Source organism: Rhinatrema bivittatum, chromosome 11 (genome assembly GCF_901001135.1).
Source record: "Rhinatrema bivittatum chromosome 11, aRhiBiv1.1, whole genome shotgun sequence".
NCBI classification, from domain to species: domain Eukaryota; kingdom Metazoa; phylum Chordata; class Amphibia; order Gymnophiona; family Rhinatrematidae; genus Rhinatrema; species Rhinatrema bivittatum.
The window spans coordinates 62,380,410-62,393,546 of NC_042625.1; the positions used below are offsets into that span (position 1 = coordinate 62,380,410).

Below are 13,137 nucleotides of genomic sequence, written 5' to 3' on the forward strand. Positions count from 1 at the left end.
AGCAGGTTCCCCCATCAAGGTGGCAAATTCTGATATTGGAACGCTGCTAGGGGGTGCATCAGCTGGTTTGGACACAGGAGTGTCAGATCCAACAGCCATTACCTCTTCGGATGGTTTGGGGCATGAGGAGCAGTTTTTGGCGTCGCCTACAGTCCCTGGTGCCCCTAGGTCTATGGGAGACTCCGGGTCTGCGAGGACTTCTCAGTCTGCCTTTCTGCCCTTGACCTCACAGAGAGAGAAGAACGAGCATAGGATAGAAGGTGAGATCTCCTTAGAATCTAGTTGGACAGCCTTAAGTACCCTTAATTTTAATATTTCTAAGGAACTCGATGGCATCAAGGCTCTTATGAAAGATAATAAGGTTAAAATTGCAAGTGTGAAGCAGTCTATCTATTGTTTCCTTCTCTGAGAAAGTTTTGGACTGTGAAAGGAAAGTAATTGCAAACCAAGCTCATAATTAAAGCTTGCAAAAAAATAATCTAAAACTCCACTATAAGTTGGAAGCAATGGAAAATAAGATAAGATCTTCTAATATCAGAATTTTGAATTTTCCCTTTACTTCTCTGATCAGTCCTAGAGAGCTGTTTACAAATATCTGTTGGAGACTCCAAAGTTTACCTCAGAGACATTGCCACCTTTGAATAAGATATTGTATCTTCCTCAAAAGAAGGGATGCCTACAGCACAAGAAGATTCTGTGCAACTGCAACTGAATATGGACACCTTAGAACTGTGCTTTTCTGGAGACCGGGAAGAACGAAGTTACCCCACGGGCTACTTTGTTGATAACTTTTGTCTTTGAGTCAGATAAAAACTCCTTCATGCAGTTTTTCTTCAAACATGAATCTCTGTTTATGGGAGAAAAAAAATCTTGTGTTTCCCTAATGATGAGATGAGGCAGGATGTGGTGGAGATATTCGTGGTGAATTTTTCCTTCATTTTCCATGCAAATGTCTTGTAAATTATAAAGATGATCATTATATATATTTTTGACCACAGTTAAAATTATTTCTCGATGCTAAGATTGCTGCTAGTACTAGTGCTGAATCCATCTAGATCTATGTATAAGATCCGATCGCTTTTTAGTTGATGCCTCTAGATGTCATCTTTACTTACATATGCTTACAAGAGTTATTTGTGCTTCTCATTATTTCTTCTACCCCTCCCCCCCCCCCCCTCATATATGGTGGGCTTGTAAGGTTACAATCGTTTTGATTGTTTTTCCTTAAACATGATTTCTATATAAAAATTCCTTCATTTTGTACCTATTTGCTGCAAATATAAATGTAACCTTATATTTGTTTAAAAAAAAAAAAAAAAAAAAAAAAAAAAGGGCTGCATGGGAGAGTTGCCAGAAAAAAAAGCCATTGCTGCACCAACACCACAAAACAGCCTCAGCACCTAGAAGAGCCTCAAAACTTCTGGAACAAAATAATTTGGAGTGATGAGACCAAAATTGAACTTTATGGTCACAAAACCTTGTGTTTCACATTAAGTACCAATAAATAGTACTCAGAAGGCTGAGGTGCTCTAACTTCTGTGCAAAAAAGTAACATAATTTAAATTCTGCTATGAATGACTCAACCTTTATTCCTTTTGAGGTAGATTGCACCTATGGAATAAAAATGCACATTTTTCCTGTAAAGGTTATGTCTATGAAGTAAGATTATTATGGGGTCCATCTTGCTTTCTCTGACCCGAGAGATAAAATTACAGATTGCAGAAATCTGCTTTTTTGCAATATTCAGATAACAAATTGCTTGCCCAGTTTATGCCAAAGAAACCAGTCACCATTCAGATTTTTAAAGTCTTTTTTTATGGGAGAAACAAGTCTCATGATTTTACCAGCATCCAAAGGGTTTTGGTGTCCTCAATAGGGTTGGATGGATTGGTGTTAAGCCCCCCCCCCCCCTTCATATTACCCAAATTCTCCATCCCAGCCAAAAGGCTAAAAAGATACCATCCTGGGTTCATGGCTCAGACCTTACAATTGATCTTAGCTGGAAAGAGCTCGAGAAGCAATCTAAACAAGAACAAATCAGGTCTATGCAGGGATTTGCTGAGTTTTTCAACCAGACATTCTTAAAAATGACCTCAATCTCATTATTTTCATTAGGATTACTTGCCAGACTGGAGGTGACCTTCATTCCAAGTTTGAAGCTGGTCTCCGCAGATGGAGGCAGATCTTTAAAAAATCTGGGGTTGGCGCGCGCAAGGCCGTGCAAAATTGGCAGCCTGCGCATGTCGAGCCACGCAGCCTGCCTCCATTCCCTCCGCATCCCCCCACCTTCCCCTCCTTTCCCCTACCTAACCCACCCCCCGGCCTTACCTAAATCCCCCCACCCTACCTTTGTTGGGCAAGTTACGCCTGCTTGAAGCAGGCGTAACTTGCGCGCACCACCTTGCATCTCCCGGCACAGGCCGCAGTGCCGGGGGACTCGGGACCGCCCTCCTGGCCCGCTCCCGAACCATCGCCATGCCCCCTGACCCTGACCCGCCCCCTCCCGCCTCTTTTATGAAGCCCCGGGACTTACGCGCGTTCTGGGGCTTTGTGCGCGCCGGCGGCCTATGCAAAATAGGCGCGCCGGCACGCAAGTGCCCTGCGCGCGTAAATCCGGGAGGATTTACGCACGCAGGGCTTTTAAAATCTAGCCCTTTGTGAATAAGTTATACAGCTAGGTAGATGAAGAGCTGAACTGATTGAATAAATCCCCAATAACTTGGGAATGGAAAGGAAAGAGTAGAACTAGAGGTCACAAAATGAAACTCCAGGGAGGATGACTCAGAGCCAGCATCAGGAAATATTTCCTCTCGGAGAGGGTGGTGGAAGCCTTGTTCATCTGTGGGGAAGGTGTCTCCAGCTAAAAGTCCTTCACAGGGGACTTTTTCTCTCTGTGCTTACCTCCCGAGGACCATTCCTCTCGGGTTTGTATAACTGGTAAAGAAATTTCTCAGCCTTGTAACTAAGCAATTATCTTTTTATTATTTATTTTATTTATTTATTTATTTATTTTATATACCGACATTCGATCGAAATATCACATCGGTTTACAGGAAACTGAGAGATAGGGCGGAGTCTGCCCTATTTTACATTGTAACATGGAAGAATATAACTATATTACATTATAACACGGTAACAGTATAACAAGGTAGATTATAACTATATTACAATATAACATGGTACTATTATATCATGGAAGCAATGTTTACAATAACATGGTAATCATTCAGTTATGACTTAAATAACAGGAGGGATTAAAAGATTGGGGCGGTGGGGTGCGGGTTAGGGGGGGGATTGGGGGGGGATTAGGGTGTGAGAGTGGATGGGGGAGGGTCAGTAGGGAGTGAGATGCGTATGGGAGGGTACAGTATTAAGTAACAGTAGGAAATAAGAGACAGTTTAAGAATGCGAGAAATACAGTCGATTCTCGGGAGTAGTTTGAGACAGTTCCAATAATGACTTGTCCCAGAATCTACTCAAATTATACATGGCATACAACTTTCTTATATACAATCCTTGATGACAAAGTGCTTTACTATTTTTTTCTTTTCCGGGACTTCCATATAAAAGATGGAAAAATACTGAACCCTCTCTAAAACTATGGCTAATGTTACAGGTTGCCAAGTGTCTTATCTGAGAGATACTTTTTCTGTTCACTGGCTTCTTGGCCTTGGGCTGCTCATGTTTCTCACAGCAATGCCTGTTTTTCACTTGTGCTCCATTTTTGCTGAATTAGTCTTTTTATTATTTTTTTTTTTTATCCATTCTATCTTCAGCCTAGAATGCCCTTCTGGAGAAGGTAGTGAAGACCAAAAACGGGAAGAATTTCATAGGGGCATGGGATAAACACCGTAGATCCCTAAAGGCTAGAGGAAAAGAGTGCATGGGGGTAACTTGGTGGTGCAGCGGTTACTACCCTTAATCAATAAGCCTTGATTCTTTTGATGCAACCGCAACATTGATCTCCTCTTCAATGGCAGGGGGAAAAGTGAAATTGAATTTACACAACAACCAATGAGGGTCCTGACTTTTACAGTCCAGGGAACTAATAAGCATGGGGGTAACCTACATGGAGCAGCAATTACTACCCTTAGTAGAAAGCATGGGATTTCTACCCTTAACCAATAAGCTTTGATGCTTTTGATGCAACATTGCTCTCTGCTTTGATGGCAGGGGTGGGAGGGTGGGAAAGATGAATTGGATTCAAATGACAACCAACATGGGCCCTGACTTTTACAGTCTGGGATACAGATACATGGACATAAAGGAAAAAGCACAGGACTGCTTCTACAGTCAAGTTCATAAGCAAAGCACGTCAAGCAGCGCTGTCTGAATTTTCAAGAAAGCTCATCACCCAGTAAAAATATTGCTAGCAGTACATTTTTTATGGGTTATCATAAGGCTTGGGGATAACTGCACAGAATGCCAGTTACTACACTTAAGAGAAGCATGGGGGTAACCTGCATGGCATGGCAGATACTACCATAAAAAGCTTGCTGGGCAGACTGGATGGACCATTTGGTCCTTTTCTGCCATCATTATTATGTTACTAACGGGTGAATTTTCAAAGCCTGGCTTGCGCAAATACCAGGAGATACACGTGTGGCCGGGCTCTGCGTGCGCTGAGCGCATTTTAGAAATGGCCTGGCCATGCATAAATCTCCCGGTACGTGCAGACGTGGGCCGGGGGGGGCCGGCCGGCACAGCGCCATTTTGCACTGTCCTGGAGAAGCATGCGCTGGCAGCCGGTCGGCACGCACAACTTACTTCTGCTCCTCATGGCACGTAAGTTGTAAAACAAAAAAATTTAAAGGAGTAAGGGTGGGTTTAGGGGTCGGGGAGAAGAGGGAAGGAGAGGAAAGGAGAGGGGAAAAGGTAGGAAGGGTAGTTAGGGGGATAGGGAGGTTCTCTCCCAGTCCGCTCCCAGTTCCCTCCCAGTCCGCTCCAATTAAGGAGCGGACTGGGAGGGAACTGGGAAAGGCCTTCTCGTGTCGCCGCACGTTGGTTTTTAAAATCCCCCCTTTGCGCACGCGAAAGGCCACCCACCCGCACATGCGCATGTGGTTATTAATATCTGGCGCATGTTATAAAATCACTGCGTCCATGTGCACTCGCCGGGAACCGCACGCACTTGGCCGCATGTGCAGGCCTTTTAAAATCTACCCCCATGTTACTAAATGTTACTTATCTACCACATGTTGAAAAGTACTAAAATTAATTTGCAAGTGTAGGTCACTGATAAAAAAGTAGAATAAATTTACAACAGTATAAGGGAAATTTTAAGAACCGCGTGCGGCGTCCATGTGCACGCGCACCCGGACGTGCCGATTTTATAACATGCTCCTGCCGACGTGTGCATGTTATAAAATCTGCTACCCGCGCACATGCGTGCCCAATTTTATATCGGCGGTGCACGTGCGCGTGAATTTTACAAAATGCGCCCGGCGACACGATGGGCCCTAATCATTGTTCCCTCCCAGTCTGCTCCAGTAAAGGAGCGGACTGAAAAGGATCTTCCTAAACCCTTAACTAATCTACCTCCCTTTTCCCCTATCTGCCCTGACCCCTGAAACCCCTCTAACTACCCTACATTATTTTGTTTTATTACTTACCTGTGGCCTGGAGCAGCAGCAAGTTGCACAGATCCGGTGTTCCCGGTGTGAACGGCAATGGGACCATACCTAAATGGCATTGTCCCAGCCCACCCGTGCCCTGTCCATGCCCCACCAGACCCCGCCTCCGGCCTGCCCCTTTTTCGGCAGGTCTTTCTTCTGCATGTACGGGGAGATACGTGCGCGGCCCGGCCACACTCATATCTCCCGTTATAGGCGCACATAGGCCTTTTAAAATTAGGCCTTTTGTGTCTCAGGCTAAGAATGAGCAAACTAACAAACACTTTAATATATATCTGATATACTTTGATAAAATTTGTGATTAACGAAATCAGAGAGGCATACAATATGATTTATGCATTCATTTTCCAAAAGAAGTTCAAGATTTGGGTGTCAGGTTATTTCATTCCATTTTGAGAATGAAGGAAACATTAATAGGTTGGTAGTGTGTGTGTGAGGGATATCTAAAGATTTATCAACTACTGTATCTTTCTTCCTGGCAGAGTAGTGTAACTAGGGCAGGGTGAGTGGGCAACTTCCCAGGGCACAGTCCAGATGAGGGTGCAGAGCAGGGTGTACAGCTTCAACAAAGTCAGAATGAAATTAGTATGGTACTTGCTTCAAGACATTTTTCATAGATGGCAGCACTAGATTTAGCTTAGAGTTAGTGGAAGTTATTTAGTCCACAGCTGTTATATAAAGTAGAGAGAACTCCCTCATGAATCTCAGTGAACAATACAATAATGGGACACAATTTGTGAAGTATGCCCTGCTTGCAAACAGATCATGTTACACTACTGTCTTAGCATTTTTCATGTCTAAAATGTCTATAATGCATTAATGCTAGTGTGAACATTCATGTGCATTAACCGTGCTTGAAACATGTGCAATCTAGTTTATGCATGTTAACAGTACTAACATGCATAAATTAGCTTCAAAGAGGACAGAGAGAAAGAGAAAATGAATCAGTATATTTGTTCTGGAGTTCATCCTGATAGTTTTTGAGAATTCATTTATTGTTTTGAAATCAATGTGAAAAACACAAATCCAAGCTATGAACTCAAACAATGCTCTCTGAGATTAACTAATGAAAGGTGGAATCCAGTAATGCAGCAATTTTGTTAGGGTTGTTACTCAGAGACCGATGTGCATTAATATCAGTCATTAAAAGGTGGAAATGTGGTGTTTATCATGTATATTAATGCACAAATTAATGAGATGCAAGTGAGTCATGTGTTACCGCAGACAGTAAAGTGTGCTTGTACTTGCGAGTAGTATCAGAAAAACTTAACTACACTTCCCTGAAGTATAAAAAATATTGTGTTAATGCATTCTTTTTTAGAAAAGCTTTTTATTGAACTGTTGCGCACAAACCACACAAAGCTGAATACCAAAATAAAACAACTTACAAGCTGTGAAACCATTAACAAAAGTGAGTTTGTCCCAATACATAGAAAATCATAAATGGCAAGCTTTTACACTGTGGGACCCACTTCCCTTGTATATAAATCCTATTCCCACCATACTGCTATTAACTGAAAGAACTAAATTCCAGAAATCTTTGCCTGACTGGCTGACTTTGGTCCAGTCAGGCTACTATATGCTCATAGAAACCCAATATGGAACTCTAAACACTGCCCCCACCAATCCCTAGATGTGTATTTTAAGAAACCAACCAAAACATACGGATTAAAGATAATCGTAATCAGTCAATTCAAATAGCCAGAAGGCTAGCTTTAAATTATTTAAAAGTAAATTCCTAGCACTATCTGAAAGACTCTGAATATATTTATCCCAAATGATCAAGAACGTTTTTTTATCATTAGAGGAAACCTCGGAGGCCACTGATTCCATAAACACCATGTTGTGTAATACATTCCTCCATTGCCAAAATGAGGGCGTGGTAATATAGAGCATTTACCCTGATCCAGTGCTTTTTGTACCAGGAGTCTATCTTCTCTTTGCAGTGTTAATGCATTTTTTGCATTTTAATGCAGGTACTTTATCACTGCACTAATAGGTAATGAGCTATTTAGTATACTGTTGCATCTCATAACCTCAATTTAGCCCAGACTTTGTGTTAACAGATTCAGGAAACTTTATTGGCATGACAATTTGTACATGTTGCCAAAGAGTTCACAACATGCATGAAATAAAAGAGACAAAAAATATACATAACAGTGAAAATAACAGTAAAAAAAATTACAGAATGTGGAAAGGGCAATTAACAAGAACACTTCCCAGGTTTTGGAGGTTGCCCCTATTGTCCCTGGTTAGATTATTGGTTCTGGCCTAATGGCAGGCTACCACATATTTTGCTGCTATAACTGTTGTTTCTCCTGTTTTCTTCAGGATTATGCGGAGTTTTTCCTGCTCATTCTTAACATAGAAAATCAAAGACGTACGACAAATGAATGAGCAGGAAAAATTCTGTACAATCCTAGGAGAATCAGCAGCTATAGCTGGAAAACATGTGTTATCTGCCAGCAGAGGCTAATCAAAGCCAGTGCAACTTACCAAAGTTAAATCCAAAAACATCACTCCTTATTGTTATAGTTTAATTCTGCCCTATCTTCCATCTTCCATGTTTACGCTCCCTGTTTTAATGTAACTTTTCATTTCTACCTAGATGTTAATTGGTTTCCCCCTGTTCTATTGTAAACCGGTACGATAAGACCTGGTCTTGAGTATCGGTATAGTAAAAGAAGTTAAATAAATAAATAAATAAATAAAATAAAACATAAGGTTATAAACCCTGCAAAATCAATAGTATATCTTGTGAATTTTGTAGTTAAATATAATTTAAAAAACATTTAAATCCATTTATAAACAAGTCCCAAATTGTTATTTAGAAAAGAAATTAAAGCAAATGAAGAGGAAAGAAAAATATGAGTGAAAAAGACCCAATCATTCAAAAAATGTGTTCTGGCTATAAATGACAACCTTTTATAGTGTAATTATTTTTGGACAAAAATCACTCCAAACAGTACCAGACATGCTTACAATAGTAAAAGTACATCTCTTTCATCTCATATTTTCCCTCGTAATTTATAATGCAAGCCTTGGACAAAGGTCCTCTGTTTTGCAAATACAATGGCTTTTTAAATGTTTTTACAATAATGAACTATTTTAAATTTGTAGTCCACACTTATCTGGCACAATAGTATATTCTCTTTCACTTCCGAGATAGTCACATTGTCTCTTGTAAGAGGATTTTTCAAAGCTTTCAAGTTCATTCAACCGTTTCCATGTTCTCTAAAACAAAACACAAACAGGTGAGTTTTCAAAGGAGTTACGCATGTAAATGTGACATACTATTGTAGCAATTTTCAAAAGCCATTTACTCACATAAAGTGCAGTTACATGAGAAAATCCTATGGACAATTCAAAGGCATATATTATAGCAATTTTCAAAAGCTCACTTATCTGGGTAAAGTGCATTTACACAGGTGAAACCCAGTTTTATGCTTGCAAATGCTTTTGAAAAATCAGGCCCAATACCATCACCATGAATTTGCACTGTTGTGAAAAATTCCAAATATACTTCTAATCTATCATCTAACTAGAGAGTCTTTCTTTTTTCATTTTTCATGAAACTTGTACTGACAAACCGCCAGCCTCACTTGGAGGTTTAAATAGCCTCACATCTATCCATGTGCTCCCTCCAGAAATTCAAATGACCTAATCATCCCTTAGATCCCTTTATCGATGTAAACTCCTCCTACTATTATAAAAAAAAAGCTTGCCATTCTATACCCCGATTTAATCTTCGCATTTGAAGAGTTTGCCAGTAGGAATATATCACTATTTGCAGCATTGTAGACATTGAAAGATGTTTCCTCCACTTTTGAGATGTATTGCTTGGCGCCCAAAAATGTTTAGATCTTCCAGTGAATGGTCTTCTGATATCCAATGAGTTACTAATAGTGCTTCTTCTTTTTCATTCCTGATTCAGCTTTTATGCTCCACAATCCAGGACATTATCTGGCATTTCATTGAGTAATAGCTTTCAGCATGAGCATGGGATGGTTTAAAATGCTTGTGAGGTATTAGAACCAAAATATCCTGTTAACACGGACCAAAAGTGCAATTTGGACTGATGAAAAATTTTAATTTGTATAAAATGTTTACATACAGAGCATGAACCATATTGATATTACCCCTTGTGTTCACCGATTGGTATTTCATATGGTAAGAAAGAAGCCAAATTTATTAACTGATCATTCAAATTTCTGCCCTTTTTAAAAACAAAGACTGGAAGATCTTTATGAACTGGGTGCGTCATTATTATAGCCAATGATGGATCATAATTGTTTTAATAGAATATGTTCGTGAAGAGTATGGTACGGTTCTTACTAGGCATTGTATAGAAGTCTTTCCACATTCTGCAACAAATAGCCTGGATTTGTGATTTTTGTATTGATTTTAAAACAATAAATGAGTTTTCAAAAACTGTCAGGATGAAGCCCAGAGCAAGTATATTGATTGATTCTTTCTTCCCTCTCTCTCTGTTTCCTCCAAATTCCCCCATGCCCCTTTCTCAGCACAGCAAGCAATGTGGAATCCCTTAAATGCCAGAACTGCAAACATCTTACCTTGGCCCACCCTTCCCTATCATCCAAAAGGAAGGGGAAGAAAAATATGAGCTGAAAACACAATTTAAAATGACTTACATTTTCAACAAGCTGGCAGAAAAAACTGCTAATGTTGTAAACTGGCGGGCACATTTTTCTTTCTCTGGTGCTTCAAAATGTGTCGTGAATCAGGCTGGTCTGTCTTTCCGGTTCAGTCAAATCCTCATTTTTTCAATCAGTCTGCAGATGATACATATATATATTAAAAAAGAAAACCACTTATGAGTTCTATATGTCTGTTATTTTTGTCAGATCTAATGTATTATTCAAAAACCAGCTGGAATGCATAAAATGGTAGAACTTATTGAATGAGTCATTTTAAAACATTTTAAGAGAAGTGATTAATATCTTGATTGGCATTAGTCTTTCAGTCTACCTGGAAAGTGGATGTGCTGAGGGACTAGGAAATAGAGCCAAGCAAACACTTGACAGTGACCATACCATTATAATTTTTTCCTAAAAATTTCTGATCAGTTTCCTTTGGCATGTGAAATCAGGTTTGAATTTTGAAAATCAAATAGCATTTACTGCCAAACCCTAATTCCAAGAAACAGATACAGATACTATTGTTCCATAAAAAAGAAGAATCCCAGTGCAGGATGAATACTGATAGGGAGGGTACTGTTATAACTACCCATGTAACTTATGCATTTCAAAAACATGTCAATTTTCAAAGTGAACTTATGCACACAAGTACACTTAGAAAATCCTCCAAAATAACATGCACAAACTTTGCAGGGCGTAACTTGTGCAAGTTAATTTACACACATGCTCTCTCTCACACACCCCCATGCTCTCTCTCTCACACATACACTCTCTCACACCCTCACACACCCCCTCTCTCTCTCTCTCATATCCCCTGCTCTATCTCACACCCCCCACCCCCACCCCTGCTCTCTCTCTCACACACACACCTCTCTACACACACTCACTCTCTCCGGGGCCTTCATCTCTGCTGTGAGCGGTTTGCGCTCCGCTTGCGGCACGTGCTCCACTTGGGGCGAAGATGAAGGCCCCAGCGTGCCGCTAGTGGGATGCGCTCCACTCATGGTGAAGATGAAGGCCCTGGCATGCCACAAGCAGAGCGCATCCCACTTGTGGCATGCCGAGGCCTTCATCTTTGCCGAGAGCAGGACACGTTCCACTCACAGCACGTTGGCGCCTTCATCTTCGCCATTTTCTGCACAGAATTTGGCAAGGGGGGGGGGGGGGGAATTCTGTGCAAATTCTGCGATCCATAGTAGCGCAGAATTCTCACAGGACTAAAGATTAAATTTGGTAGGAGAAGATCAAGAAGAAAGAAAGTTTTTCTTATCAGCATGTTTTGGGAGCCTTATAAGTCTCTCTGTCTCTCACTTTCTTTTTGTTTTGAGGCATGGGAGTAAGGATGGAAGGAAGTTTTTTTAGGCCTGTCTGCAATGCCATAGCTAGAGAATTTAGTGCCCTGTGCTGAAACAATGAGAAGTGCTCCCTCTTTGCCAAGTAGGTAGTAATAACAGTGCTACGAAGACATACCAAATTTTTGGAGATATACCTCTTCTCTATCCAATAGCTTTTAGCACATATGAAACTCTCCTTAAGTCAACAAAAGACTGAAATACTGTTAATACGCAATAAAATTCAGCATGGGATGATAATGAATTACAAAATTAATCAATACAATTTTACCATAGCTAATTGGCCAGATATTTAGGGGTTATTCTTGACAGTGAGCTTAATTTGAAGCAATGTATTCATAATTTGATTAAAGATGATTTTTTCAAATTACAAATTTTAAAGAAGCTAAAACCTTACTTGCATTTTGATGACTTCAGAACAGTGTTACAAACTCTGATTTTTTTCTAAACTGGACTACTGTAATGCTCTTTTGTTGGGCCTACCGTCAAACACCATCAGACCATTACAGCTTCTTCAGAATGCAGCGGTGAGAGTTTTAAATGGTACTAGGAAGTATGATCACATCACTCCTGTGCTGAAAAATCTGCACTGGATACCTATTTTTTTTATAGAATCCAATACAAAGTTTTATAAATAATTCATAAATCACTATCCAATGATAACATCGAATGGTTTAGTACTTCACTTCATATTCATACCCCACAATATAATTTGCGGTCTGCTAATAAAGGTTTGCTGACTATTCTATCTCCCAGGTTAGCCCATTTAAACAGAGTTAGAAAGAGGGCACTGTTACTCGCTAGACCTAAATTATGGAATGCACTTCCAACTGAGCTAAGGCTTGAGGCTAATTTGCAGACTTTCAAGAAGAATTTGAAAACTTGGTTATTTAAGCAAGCCTCTGGAGAGCCAATGTGAAATTTTTGAAATCTCATCAGGAGTATTGACGTTCTCAGGGTTAACAAGAGGTCTCTCTCTCCCCTTTTCTCCTTTTTTGTTTTATTCTCTTCTCTTTGTCTCAATGTTATTTATTCTATTTTATGATTCTGTTTTATTTTATGGTATATGTTTTAGCTGTGATGACTATATATTATTTTATTATGATATATGTTTTAGCGGTGATTATGATTAATGTATATTGGAACCTTTTTGTGAACCGGTATGATTGTTTCAGAATATCAGTATATAAAAATAAATAAATAAATACTATTTCTGGCAAGTTATGCTTTATCCATTTCAAAGAGTTATGGGGGCCTATCTCAAAATTCTGTTGTGACTCCTCTATCCCTGTTGTTGATTAATGCTCAAGCCATTCACAGAAAGATTCCTATTTTGATTGACTTGCTTATAGATGAAACCCCAGCTGTTATTTGTATAACCAAATCATGGCTGTGGTCATCTGACTCTGTTCTTCTGAATCAACTATGTATCCTTAACTATGTTACTTTTTCTAAACACCACACTAGAAAAACCAAGGGAAGATTGTTAATCAT

At 39.9% G+C, this 13,137-nt stretch overlaps 1 long non-coding RNA gene across 1 annotated transcript in view; it reads right to left on the reverse strand.

The window, feature by feature from the left end:
- Positions 1-5,045: 5,045 nt before the first annotated feature.
- LOC115100641 overlaps positions 5,046-13,137 on the reverse strand; it is a 35,274-nt gene continuing 27,182 nt past the window's right edge. Inside the window, exons 3-4 of the long non-coding RNA XR_003859152.1 lie at positions 10,286-10,426; positions 5,046-8,867 (exon numbers count right to left, since the gene is read on the reverse strand). This is a non-coding gene — a long non-coding RNA (uncharacterized LOC115100641). The remainder of the gene's footprint in view (positions 8,868-10,285; positions 10,427-13,137) is intronic.